Source organism: Scomber japonicus, chromosome 2 (genome assembly GCF_027409825.1).
Source record: "Scomber japonicus isolate fScoJap1 chromosome 2, fScoJap1.pri, whole genome shotgun sequence".
Lineage (NCBI taxonomy): Eukaryota > Metazoa > Chordata > Actinopteri > Scombriformes > Scombridae > Scomber > Scomber japonicus.
Window position 1 is genome coordinate 26,934,766 of NC_070579.1, and position 13,351 is coordinate 26,948,116.

The window sequence follows — 13,351 nt, forward strand, 5'->3', positions numbered from 1 at the left end:
CAATGCATTTGTATTAAGCAACCATGTGTCGCCCCTTTTACTTTTTTCAAAATGATTTCGGTTACACTTTAACTAGTCATTTTATATTTACTGCCTTCACTGAGGGATCTTAAATGAAATCATATAAAGTCATGCAGTATCATTCACAGTGGTCTCTTTCTTGCAGTTTAGTATTTTTGCAGGTGTTTGCAATAAAGAAAAACTTGTTAGGATGACTCATCCTCCTGCTGATTGGCATAAATGTTGTGTGTACTTTGCATCAGGCAAATAACAGTGGTTAACTTAATTCACATTTATCTGCACTACACTCACATTTTGATCTCTTTTTGCAATTGTCTTTAATATTTTTAAATGAGAAACACCTGGAGCCCCAAGTAGGTAAGCTTGCAAATAATTTGCTATCTTGATCATGGCCCAGCTCTGATGCGGGGGTCCACGTATATAACAATTTCATTACAGTAGTGTAATTCTAAAAACTCTATTAAAAAACACTATCCAAAAATTCCTCTGCTTTATTTTACTGACTGGTTCATCCAAACCCCCCAAATTTAGAGGGTACTGACAGCAACCATTACACATGATTATTCACAATGGAACCACAAAATGATCCAAAAATATTTACCCTCTTCAGTCATTCTGCTATAACATAAATACACTCTTTCCAATAGCTCATCGCACAATGATATCACTTCTTTGCGGGAGATGTTTTGTTTTGTTTTGTTTTGCTTTTTTTCAAGGAGATTGTTTTTATCAGACATCATCATTACTGAATCTGGCAGCGAGCAATGGAAATGTGCTCTGAAGTGTAGTGGGTGTTGTAAGTAACGACGCTTGGCAGAGAGCTGTGTTTGTCTGGATCTCTCCCTCGCTGTCTCCACTGGAGTCAGGCAGACTTAAAGCCCTGGCCTCTTGTCGATGAGGGGCTCTCACAGCCCAACAACCTCCCTGCCCTCCTCAAGATACCTATGAGATTTACTTCATGTCATAAATGCTCCCTCTGGACAGCACCAGGAGATTGGATTGAGTTTTTATGTTTTTTACGATGTGTTAAACCTGACATCATTATTATGAAGCTACCAACATGTGTAATTATTTCATTGCAGACAGGAAATAGGAATTTTGGATTGTAAAATCTTTCAAATGAAGTCTTGCAAACATATCACAAGGTTATATGTTTGTTATAGTCCCTGTCACTGTGTGTATTGTGGCCACAATGAGCACCTCCTGACTGTGAGCCAGACACAGACTCATTAGCTGAAACACCATGTTTACCTCTGTCACATGTGGTTACAGTCAACATACGGAATTAAAGAGGACCCCCCCACCCCATCACACATGGGCCAAGAGTCTCGACACCCCACAGGGGGAGGGGAGGTCGCCTCAGGACATGAGTCGACCGAATTCTGTGAAATAAACAAGGAGAAAATAAATCTTGATGATTAACAAAGCAGAGTGCTTGGAGCCATTTGAGTTTTGTCGTGTTTAGTTATAATAAAGAAATGACATGTACTAATAAATTATTGAGTAAATACAGTATTTCATGAACATCTCCAGCTATAAAATAAGAAACCATATAGAGTCCTGAAGGACTTAATAAATAATGCTTTCAGTTTTCTAAATCTTACTACTGCTCTCTGTATTGTCTATGCAGTTTGACAACATATGGCTCATATTTCAATATAAAAAGGTCAGTCACTGTGATATAGGACTTCCTGCTTCATCATTGCTCCATTCCACATGCATACTTTACTTTCACTGCTGGATGCTTTCCAATTAAGTCACTGTAGGTGAATCCCAGAACTTCCTTTGGGTTTTTCAGGGGATTTGAACTTGCGTCAGCCGTTACGTTGCCTTGCTATCCTCTGGTGTTTTTGTAAAGTAGTAGGGGTTTATTCAGTCTGCATGCATAAAATTGGATTCGGGGCAAAGAAATTGTTTTTTTACTGACTAGATCTGACTTTCAGGCACATTTTGTTCTCTCTCAGAAGAATATATGACAAATAATAGGGAAATTATTGTTTTGTTTGTCCAATTCTTGTTGACGTTGCAGTTTTGTGGGTTTTGTCCTGTTTTTGACAAGGAAACGTTGCATATTTGTCATGTGTAACAGTAGAAATAACTGCCTGTCTTTAACATTTGGGGTCTCTAGATAAAATAGATAATGAAATATGAATACATTAAACCATTGTTCAGAAGCTGATGTGTAGAATTGTATTGTAAAAACGATAACAAGCCAACCTAATAACATCTCCTTACTCTATTTTTAGTTGTGACTTTCAGCAGCAGGTTCTGTCAGTGAGACACACCTCGCTGTCCAGTGATTGAACAATATTATGTCAGGCTCTATTAATGAAAGGATAATGACTGACAAGGACTGGATGATTTGTTGAGTTATAACATAAATCTTTCTATGCATTGCTCATACACACACACACACACACACACATATAATTATCATTAATTACTGCAGATTTATGTCTCTGTACTGTCTTTAGCTCACCCTGCTCTGCTTGAGCCCTGTAATTACCTACGAACATGAGTGCTTTTTAACGTACTTTATGCAAACGCCTTTGGTCATTTGCAAAGTGCACAGCTCCTTCCTCCTCCTTCCTCCCCTCAAAAGAGGTATTGTATAAAAGTTAAAACTAGCAATCTTGCTCATAAATAATCTAGATGTGCATCCCTTTTTGACCCGGAGACTGCCAGGCCCTGCACATTTCACTTAAATATGTGCTAATGTTAGACTAGGCATCCAGCTCCAGCTATGCTGCGGGAGGCCAGAGGGTGAGTTTATTCTGGGACAGGTATGCTGCACTGGAAGGAGACCGTGAGACTTGTGTGTGTGTGTGTGTGTGTGTAGTATGTGTGTAGTAAGTTTGAGAAATGCACATGTGAGGTGTTTTTATCTGAAATGATCATCAGTTGGAGCTGATAAACTTCATGCAGGACTACTGAGGTTTGAGTTTTGTCTGTGAAAAAGAGCTATTAACTGTCAATTACAAATTATCCCCAACAAGACAGAGGATGGCGTTTATTCCAGTGCAGCTTGACCACACCACAATTAAATAGTTTCCAGTGTGGGAGATTTACTGCTCTCATCCTCGACGAGGGATTGATTCTCTCATCCTAGACGTAGTTTGAAAAACATGAAACCACACTCACCACACAGACAAGCAGAGTAAGCAGGGATTCCCTGCCACTTAGAGATTGACAGCTGGTGTACAGTAGCTTGGCTGGACTGTGTCTCCCCATAATCACCCTCCCTCAGTCTGAATAATTGATTCAGAATTGATTTAGACTGATCTTAGGCTCAGCAGCTCGCATGTATTTTTGCTTCCTATAATTATTGTCTGCCTGGTTTATGTGCTAGTCAGCAATAAAGTAAAGCTTTTACTTCCAAATGGAGGCATTTTCAAGTAAGCATCATTTAAATAATCATCTGAGATTAAGTTGTTGCTCTGACTATCTATAAATGACCAACAGTTTTCCTTGAGGAAAGTTAAATGTGAGTTGATGGGCTTTGTAATTCTTCTAAACAGAGTTGTGAGAAATCGGAGGCCTCTTGGAAAATTTTGGAGAATGGTTCTTTATGGAAATCTTCTTACAAACTGTTGGAAACCGATTAATTAAATGATGTCCTTAAAGCCTGTAATGTGCAGTATGGGCATTGTTTGTCTGAGGTGAGAGTGCAAACACATTGACTGAAGGAACATAAAGATGCTCCCTTTGTTGAACTTTACATTACCAGCACAGTCAGTGTGAAATGAGAAAGTAAGCCTTTCACATGGTAATTTAATGTCATCCCCCGGCCTCTTTTTTAAATAAACCCAGTTAGAAAATTGACCTAACTGCAATGATGTGACAGCACTAAAACAAATTTGTTATCCATGTTCTCCTCAGTCTTAAATATTTTAATGGAAATACAGTCTCCACATTATCTACCAACATGTAAAAGCACATGTTATGTAAAAGCACTATATAGTTGTGGTTATGTATGGATAAAAGTTTAAAAAAAGATTAAACACACAAAAAAATCTCACGAAATTGTTCTAACCCATTTCTAAAGACCGATTTCTTTGTCTTGGTCAAATTCTCCTCATACATTTTGTGTGAAGGCAGATTACTCACATGAGGAGGTTGTCAGACTATTATCAGGGCAAGTGCTCAATGTCTTTTGGGGGAGTAATGAGGGAGGGAGCTTTTTTAGTAGAGTCAAAGTAGAGGAGGGTTATCTTGACATTGTTTTTGTGCCAAAGACTTCAGAAAATAAGACATTTAGGAGTATATATTAACAGTTTGGTCTTAAAAGAAAGGAGGGGAGCAGTTTAGGAAAGCAAACAAGGACTGGGTGGAGGAAAACTGAGAGGTATTTATATTTCACCAAACTTTTACTTTTCATTTCTCTCTAATTCCCCCTTTGCCTTCAACTTTGGGGAAATCAATAAAGATTTTTGAAATAAGTAAAAAAAATGTCCTACCACTTTTTCACAAATGATTTCTGAAGCAATGTGAGGGGAAAGGACCCTGTCATCTCACTCCTGTGTGTGTATGTGTGTGTGTGTGTGTGTGCGTGTGTGTGCGCATTTCGGTATGTGTGAATTTAAATCAGGTTTGCCCCTCCCCCCCTCCCCTCTTCAACCCCTCCACCACCACTGCATGCTGGCCAGTCCTCCGCAGCCTCTGCTACTGATAAGTTGTGTTTTGCTTTGCACAGAACCAGATAAAGCAGAGCAGCTCCTGCTTTAGTAGAAGACGGAAGAGCACTAAAGAGGAAAAAAAAAAGGGAGATAGGAGGAGCGTGAAGGAAAGAGGGCAGCTGGAGCAACAGATTTTTACACTGCGTTCAGCTAAAATGGGAGAGGCGTGTTAGAGAGAGTGAGTGAGCAGTAGCAGCAGTACAGGCAGAGGACTCACTGCAGTGCAGGTGGATCTCAGCCCTCTGCTGAAGAGGAAGATTTGCAGGCAGTGGTGTAACTCTAATTGGCTGTTCAACCCACAGGTTTGTAGTGTTGTTTCTTTACAATGCTTGCATGGTTTGTGCTTTGAGAGAAAGAGACTGTGTGTGTGTGTGTGTGTGTGTGTATTCTGTGTCTGATATAATGGATGCTGTGTTTTCCACAATCAGGCCTGCTATCTCACTGCTGTCCTCTCTCATTGTGACAGTTCCCAGAGCTGAGAGTACCAGGAAAAAGAACTTGAATTTGTGATAAACTTTTATGTTTTTTCAAGGTTGAGGCATGGATTGTGCTCCTGTCTTGCATGGACACTAAACTTCACGCTACATGAGAATGTTTTAAGTATAGAAAAGACTAGAAGACTTTCTGCTTTGGGTGCTTCAGTGGGTTAAGCATGCTAAATGAAAAAAGCAGAGGCCCTCTTCCCTCCTTTCAGATTGAGGGTCCTTTTACTACAGAGAAGAATAGAGCTGGGAGCTGTGAATGGGCCTGAGATGGCTTTCTGTGTGCATAAGAGAGGTGCCGCCCTCTCAAGTGTTACCATGCTTAGCGGGTGGGTGGGTGGGTGGTGGGGGTTAGGTTCATGCGCTTGTAGTTTGCAGAGGGAGTTGGCTTTCATGTATCTGGGCCATATTAATACAAGACAAGCTATTATCTGTATTAAGTCGTCCACTTGTTATAAAATGAATCTCAGAAGGTCCGTATTTTTCTAATGTTGCTTCCTGTGCCTTGGCTCTGCATCCCCCAAGGGAAAGGAGGAGCGGTATAGACAAGTGTTTCCGTCAAACTCTCTTTTCATAGGTGTCTGTTTACTATTCAGAGAGCAGTGATAAGAAGCCGTTAGGGTGCTTCTTGTGTCTATTCCTGGGTGTTTCTGTGAAAGGCCCCCTTTCACAGTTTGATAACTGACTGATGGGAAAGTCTGTGGTTTGGTTAGTGCTGTGCTCATGCGTCACATTGTTATTTGTTTGCCAGCCCCTTGAATTTGCTGCTGACAGTTGCTGCAGCTCATTCGATTTAATGTTGCTCGAGGTGTTTTGCATGATTGAAGAGTTGCATTCCAGACTTTAAGGTTATGGAATATTTTCTGCTTGTTTTCGTTTCCCTTTTAAAACCTCAATGCTTTAGCTCAATCCTTTCTGATTTGAACATAGCAGATTTCTTGCCACAAATGTTTCCCCTCTGCTTTGCATTTTATCTGACAGCAAACGGGAATTGTCTATAGGATTAGGGAATGAAATGTGAGGGAGATTAGGAGCCAAGTTGAATCTTGTTTGTGCTGCAGTTGTTCTGAAATTTTAACTTAAGTGTGGCACAAATCAATATTGCTACTGTAAACCACCTGTCCATCCTACAGGGCAATAAATTAAACAAGATTCTCCCATAAAAAAATGTGTTGAAGTGAGAAAGCCCTCTAGTGGCCCACAGGATTGTCTGTCGCGAGCAAAGTGGGAAGTCGTGTGGCATTATTAAAAAGTGACAAAGTCCACAAAGGGAGGAGGTCAGGATTTGTTTCCTGCAGTTACAATCACTTCTTTGCACTGTGGCAACAAAGGTCCCCTAACCTTAAGAGAGTTGTAATTTTAACCCAAATCATAATCTTTCCTTACCCTAACTGAGTTGGTTTTATACATAAAGCATAACCATAGTGGGGGTTTTGAAACCTAATTTTAGAAAAGCTTTAAAATGTCAACCTCACATCCATATAGAATGAATCTTATAGATGTACATTTCAAAGCCAATGACTGTTGAGTGAACTGTCCTTCTCTGTATCATATAACAATTCCTCCTGACAAGCACAGCTGAAATGCATCTAAATGAGCCGCTGGCTAATAGATCTTGACTTGCTGTCAGGTTTGTCTACTCAGTACTGAAATAGTGATGTCTGATGGATTCACATCACTGACACCATCGTCATCTGTGATGCTGAAGGCAGTGACCTCTTCATACATTGTACACACGCTCATATGCACATTTTTTCCTTCTGTATTGTCACATCAATTTGTCTGTTGGTTTCACCCAGCCACCTCTGCTAAAGATATTAGTTATAATAGAATCACAATAAGATAATAATAAATGTAGAGCCCGAACTGATACTGGATTTTTGGGGCAGATGTTGATATCAATATTTGGGAGTAAAAAAATTGCAATATCGATGAATTAGCTGATCATTTTATAAAGATAGACTATACGCATAAACCCACATTTTGTGCAATGATCCCTTAAATATAGTTATCATACACAAAGCTTTGTAAGGAAGGCACAATATTTTACACTTTAGTAATAAACTTTATTGTATAAAATGATATCAGGGCAGTGAAACGGTAAACCTAACTGGGAATTCAATAATCATAAAGTCAGTGATACTTTTGTAGTTTGCGAGGTCAGGAGCAGTCTTTGGTAGTCAGCTGGCTACTTTGGCCCTCCAGCTAACTTGAATGAGGATAAAATTATTTAATCATATCGCTCTTTTGGAATTCAAAATGTGATCGGACCAAATGGATCACATTGTAACAGGGAAACAATTCATTTTGTGGAAGTTGTGACGCTCAGAAATATGTACCCTCTTTCGTAATGTAACTGTATAGGAAGTCTATTTGGGCCAAATAGCATCACTTGACGTAATTACACAGTTTGGCTATGTGAAATTGACTTCAATATCTGGGAGTGTTCCTGTGGGCTTGCAAAATAGATTTGGCAAAATATTATGTCTCCAATGCATTACTGTTCATTGCATAGTATATGCACAAGTGTATTTGGCTACCGTATGTGACAGTTGTGGTTGACAATTGTAAAAAATGCAGTGATGAGATAATGAGCTGCAGCAGGAATCACATGACAGCAGTATTGTGGTTATCATCATAGTCCTAATGTCAGATGCTGTCTGACTTTGTACACATTTAACCAAAGAATATTCTGCTTTGAGATCAGCTCTTCCTGCAGCTGCCATGGTGATGGCCTCGGTCCTCTCAGGAATCCTGAGATGTCAAATCAAATATTTGTTCAGTTCTTTTTCAGAGAAGTAATAAAACAGGACCCTTGCAACAGGCTTTGTTTGGTCTTCATCTTTTGGCAATTCTCTGAGGTTTTTCTTCATTGTTTCAGGAATGAATTGATGTGTCAGGACCTTGAAGAAAATATTGCTGCTTCAGGCCGAATGATTTGCAGTCCTCCTGGCCTTGATTTCCTCTGCTACGGCGTTTGTGTATTTGCTGAATTGAACACCGCATGCCTACTCTCGGGTCAAGGTTTAGAGATATATCTTTGTGGCAAATTAAGACAGATTTCTCAGTGGTGCATGTGAGTTAGTGCTCTTCAGCCTTGGACATATAGTTCGATAACATTCTAAATGTTACAAAAGAAATTACTTTCCCCTCATGCTGAGACCGAGGAGGTGAACGGAGTGCTGCGATGATGAAGTATTGTCCCGTTGTCTCAATCAACCCCAGTGACCCAAGCTTGTCTCCAGTTCCTCTCCTCATGTTTCCACTTTAGGAGGCCAGATAGACCATGCGTTTGTGTGTGTGCATGAGCGGATAAATGTGTGTTTTACATAAAGGCAGGAAAGTGTGTCTGTGTCTGTGTGTGTGTGTCATAGGCTATTTCTAGGGATACATTTCAATCTAACAAAAGTTGCACCCCCAATTGGGAAAAAGCTGATTTTTGGGTGGTTAAGTTAAGCTTATGGTTAGGGTTAGGATACGTCTCCAGGAATATAAGTCTATGTAATGTCCCCAGAAGTGACCTAGGTGTGTGTGTGTGTGTGTGTGTGTGTGTGTGTGTGTGTGTGTGTGTGTGTGTGTGTGTGTGTGTGTGTGTGTGTGTTAAATAGCTTGGCCAACCTGCCTGTGATTATGTCATGCAGCATGGTTTCCAGCTGTCCTATTCAGCTGCATTTAATTTTGCTTTCAAGAAAGTCATCCCCAACCACAGTATGTGTATGTGTCTCCATTGTTTATGTGTGTGTATACACTGTATACATTTGTACCATTTTAAATTTGTTTTAAATTAGTATTGTTTGTATATAAATGCACACTCGATAAATTGTTCGGGGCGTTATCTGCTCTGCTGGCCCATTGAACAAAAAAAAGAATTGCTGTCAGATTGTGGCTGATGAAAGCATTGAACCTTTTTCTGTTCTTTTTTTTTTTGATGATTGTGATTTGGATCTGATTGAACGCTGCAGTCCAGCTCTAAGTTAAACCAAATGTATCTGGACTGGGTTCCACAGAGGGGCTTAAATATGAGCTTTGACAAAAGGATCCCAGCTTTAATGCAGGTGCGTACGCAGGGGCCCAAATACACAGTGATCGGGTTTCTTTGCCAAAAGCAAAGCAAGAACATAACATCTTTGAACCAAAGATTTTGTGATTTTTGATGATTTTGTTTTGTAAGCAATGAGGTCTTTCAAATGTTGATATTCCCATGGACAAGGTTAACTGATCCTCCAGTTTTCTGGCTGAAGTTCACATCTAGTGTTGTGTTGACTTAAGCTTGACTCATTGATGTCCTGTCTCACAAACCTCCTTTAACTTGAGATCGAGCCGTAAAGAGGAACCATTATGGTGGCTTTGCTTTTTTACATTGAAATGAACAAAGCCACCATAATGCTGCCCACGTGTGTGACATTAGATATCCTGCTGGTGTTCTAGAATCTGAACATAACAGCAAAAGTGTCTAGGATTGACTGTCCCGCCATGATGGCTGTCCCTTTTACACAGACATCGAGTTGGCAATGTGACTGTATCTGCTGCAAAAATGGTTGAACAACAACATACCCCCCATTCTGTGTTCATACCTTCTATGGCAAGGCAGTCTAATGCAACATTCCTGCCTTGCACAGGTTGTATAAAAGGGACCGTAGGTACTCAATCAGATTCCTGGAAACACCTCCAAAAAAGAGGGATTAATGCTTTGTGGTTGAATTATTTGATTTCCTGGGCATCATTCATCCCGCTGCAGTTAGCTTTGGATTAATTAAGTTATGAGAGAATGGCAAAACAGAACTGTACTCGTAGTATCCACAGTGTTCCTCTGGATAATAATATCAGTTCAGTGGCTAAATGCCAATTGTCAGGGTTGCTTTGCTCTTTGCTCCGCAGTGGTCAGACCCTTCCAACCTTGCGCCCCCAGTCAACCCTGACCGCAGTGAGTTGGGGTTTGTAGGGTGAAACCAATAAAGGTTTGAACCTCCCCAAATACTTTTTTATAGATGGCTCTGGGGGGGTCAGAGTTCATGGGAAAGCTTTGCTGAACCTGACTTCACCAAGTGACTGCTTGTGCTGACATGTTTCTGACATGACTTGTCACTAAATTAGGATCTTGCATATCTTACTCATCAGTGTGTGATTGTTAGACTTACAGTAGCTGCTCAATAAACTGATATTTAGATATAGAATCAATATAATCTATATCTGCCCACGTATCAGCATTTCTGTAATATTGTCTTAGCAGGTCAGGTATGTATAAAAAATGATGCCACTTAAGTCAAGTTTGCTACATTTAGCATGTGACGCTTTTATGCATTGTGTGCATCTGAATCACAAGAGACTAGGACCTGACATTGTAATCCGATGTTCAGACCTATAACAGCCCTGCTTTAAAACTATGCAAAGTTGGCAGCATGTTTTAAGTACCGGTAAAACAATGAAACAAAATGTCATAGTATTGTTGAGCAGGGCCTACAAATGTATTGAAAGACTTAACAGATGCCAAAACACCCTTCGACGATTTTGTAATACTCGCAGGCAGGATTTTACTATTTCATAAAGTTATCACAACAGCAACTGTCATTGTGACAATCGCAAGGTAAACCATCAATGATGACTTGCCTGTATGTGATTGGCTAACACAGCGCCTCAGTGGAATTACTTACATTGTGCCCAGTTCAACCTTTTGGCCAGACGACCACTGCAATGTTTTGCTGAGCCCTCTGTGGTGGCAACTCCCCTGTGTTAACACACTGCCCCTATTCAAATTAATAAGGGGACTGTTTTTTTCACACAGAGCTGATGTTGGTCTAAATTCTGGGACTTAATCATGTACTGTAGATTAAGTCAAAATGGAAAATGTGATTCTGAAGCGATTTAGCCACACTACTCTTGTAAAAGTGCCTGAAAATGGGCCTGACACCAAAATGAGAGAGCTTTTTTTCCCTTCATGCCGAAGATGAGATATCAAAGAAACTTTCTTTCCTTGTAATTTAAAAAAGTTCCTAGATTCTCTTGTCTGACTTGTCAGATAAAAAATATGACATAAATATTGCAGCTGTGTCTATAACAGTCCTGTCTTGAAGGTAAGTAATTTTAATAACTAGAAAACCCAGCTATACTACAGAGAATGGGCTACTGATAGAAGATGGTAACATTGTGTCAAGGGTTCAATATCTACTGCTATGAGTAAAAGTTTCCACCAAATGATGGGCAAAATTCACCAGAACCACCAGAAGAGTCGGGCCTTAGGGACATGATTCAACAGGACATGTCTCCCCAACATTTATGACCATTCCACCACTTTCCATTATGCTTAAGTTGCTTTTGGCTTCAGGTCATTCAATTTGATTGTCTCCATCTGCAAAGACTACTTGTATGTAGCACATGCTCTCTGTCTGTTATGAATGTCTTTTAGACCAAATTTTGTATTTGAACGTCGACCTCCTACGATGCTTGAGGAACCTTGCAGATCAGCATGTTGTTTGCATCTGATATGTGCAGTCTTGTTTGCCTGCCTTTCGTCAAGGACAGTGTCCCTCCTTGTCTTGGCAGTGGTAACAGCAAAGACGAGTGCTGAGTCACAGGGGCTATCATGTGTCTTACACCAGTTCAGCTGTTTAAAGGAAGGAATTTCAGAGTTTCTGATTGTATAAAAGCCTTTTATTAACAGTAGTTAGTAGTTGTTCATGCAGGACAGTTGAGTAAGCAACACCACATCAAACTGAATCCATTCTTGGCTTTTCGGTAGCTGCGGTAAGTGGAAACAAAAAAGTGGGTTTGAACAGTTTGAAAGGTGTTTTATGGGTTATTTTTTATTGTGATGGTTAATGCCCCATTGACTTTCACTGTAAATACTAACAAATGGCAGGCAATAAGTGGTAATGTCTCTATCTCCTAGCATAAAAGTTAGCAAAAGTAAAGACTATCTAGTAGAGACTAAGAAAAGGAAAACAAGAAAAATGGAAGCCTGAATTGGGAAGAACGGGGTAAAAGTTGATAACAAATTGCTAGTTTGTTCCAGTAACATATGTCTACAGGGATTTGCAGCTCAGTGTAATGTGATGTGTTACAGGTTGAGAAGCTTGATAACTGGGAGTGAAGCATACAAGGAGGATATAACTTTACTCGTTCTGGCCTTGTCAGCTCCCACATTACTAGGAATCATACCAACCAACCAGCACAAACACAAACACACACTATTACACTATATCCCTGTGATCCACTGCAAAGCCCTGCAGATCCTTGTTTTTTCCCCCAAAAAAGTCTAGAAACAGTGACTTCATCATTCAGTGGGAAGTTTCTCTGTCCTGGCAAATATTGACTCTGCTGGTGAGGAGAATGAGCACACAGCCCCCCAATTTCTCCTTAAATCTTTTTCCCTTTCTTAATTCTTCTTTCTTTTGTTCTGCTTTTTTTTGCCTTCATGCCTTCTTAACTAAAACCTGGAAGTAATTTATGAAGTCAGGATGGGGTTTCACTTCTCCAGAAATGGATATGTGAGTAGAGCTCTGAGAGTAGGGACTCCAGTTTGATGTCCCACACCTCCCATCAAGGGAATTGCGTCAGAATGGAGTTGGGAATCTCAGTGCTGTAACTAAAGCTAGTTACTAAAGCAGAAGTTGTGTTTATCACTGTCATGGTTTCACCAAAATTATTAAGTGCAAACCAAGTGCTGGAATTTGTGTCAGTGTCATTGATTTTGAGACATTGAGCTACCGTGAAACATGGAATCAGAAATGAAGTACTGGCACACTTCAGTTACCTTATTTTCAGGCTGTATCGCATTGTGTTATTGGTCCAACTAAAGTACATGAAGTGAATCCAGAAGGTGAAAATGTAAGGATGGATGATCAGAGGAAGAAGTATTGAATTAGGAATTTGAAGTTTTAACTGATGCAGTTTATTTGAGCAGTGTCTATGCATGATATTTCAAAGGACAGACCCCACTCTTTTCTGTCTGGGCATAGCTCAATGGAATGGATCATTGAGTCATTATTGAGGGGATCAAATCTAGATAAATCTGTCACTCAAAGTAGTCTCCAAAGAAAAGTTCTCAGAGACCATCCATATTTCAACTTAATTTTATCTCTTTCTGTTTTTGTTGGTCCACATCCTCTATGAGTGTTGTTATTATTGAACTTGTGTCTTTTCCTCTCGTTTCAGGTTTACTGGAAAAGATATGTC

The 13,351-nt window shown here is 40.0% G+C and overlaps 1 protein-coding gene across 1 annotated transcript in view; it reads left to right on the top strand.

Moving 5' to 3' along the window:
* Positions 1 to 4,832: 4,832 nt before the first annotated feature.
* The window catches only part of add3a (adducin 3 (gamma) a), a 73,432-nt gene continuing 64,913 nt past the window's right edge, over positions 4,833 to 13,351 (top strand). Inside the window, exon 1 of the mRNA XM_053330683.1 lies at positions 4,833 to 4,999. The gene's annotated coding sequence lies outside the window, so the exon portion shown is untranslated. The remainder of the gene's footprint in view (positions 5,000 to 13,351) is intronic.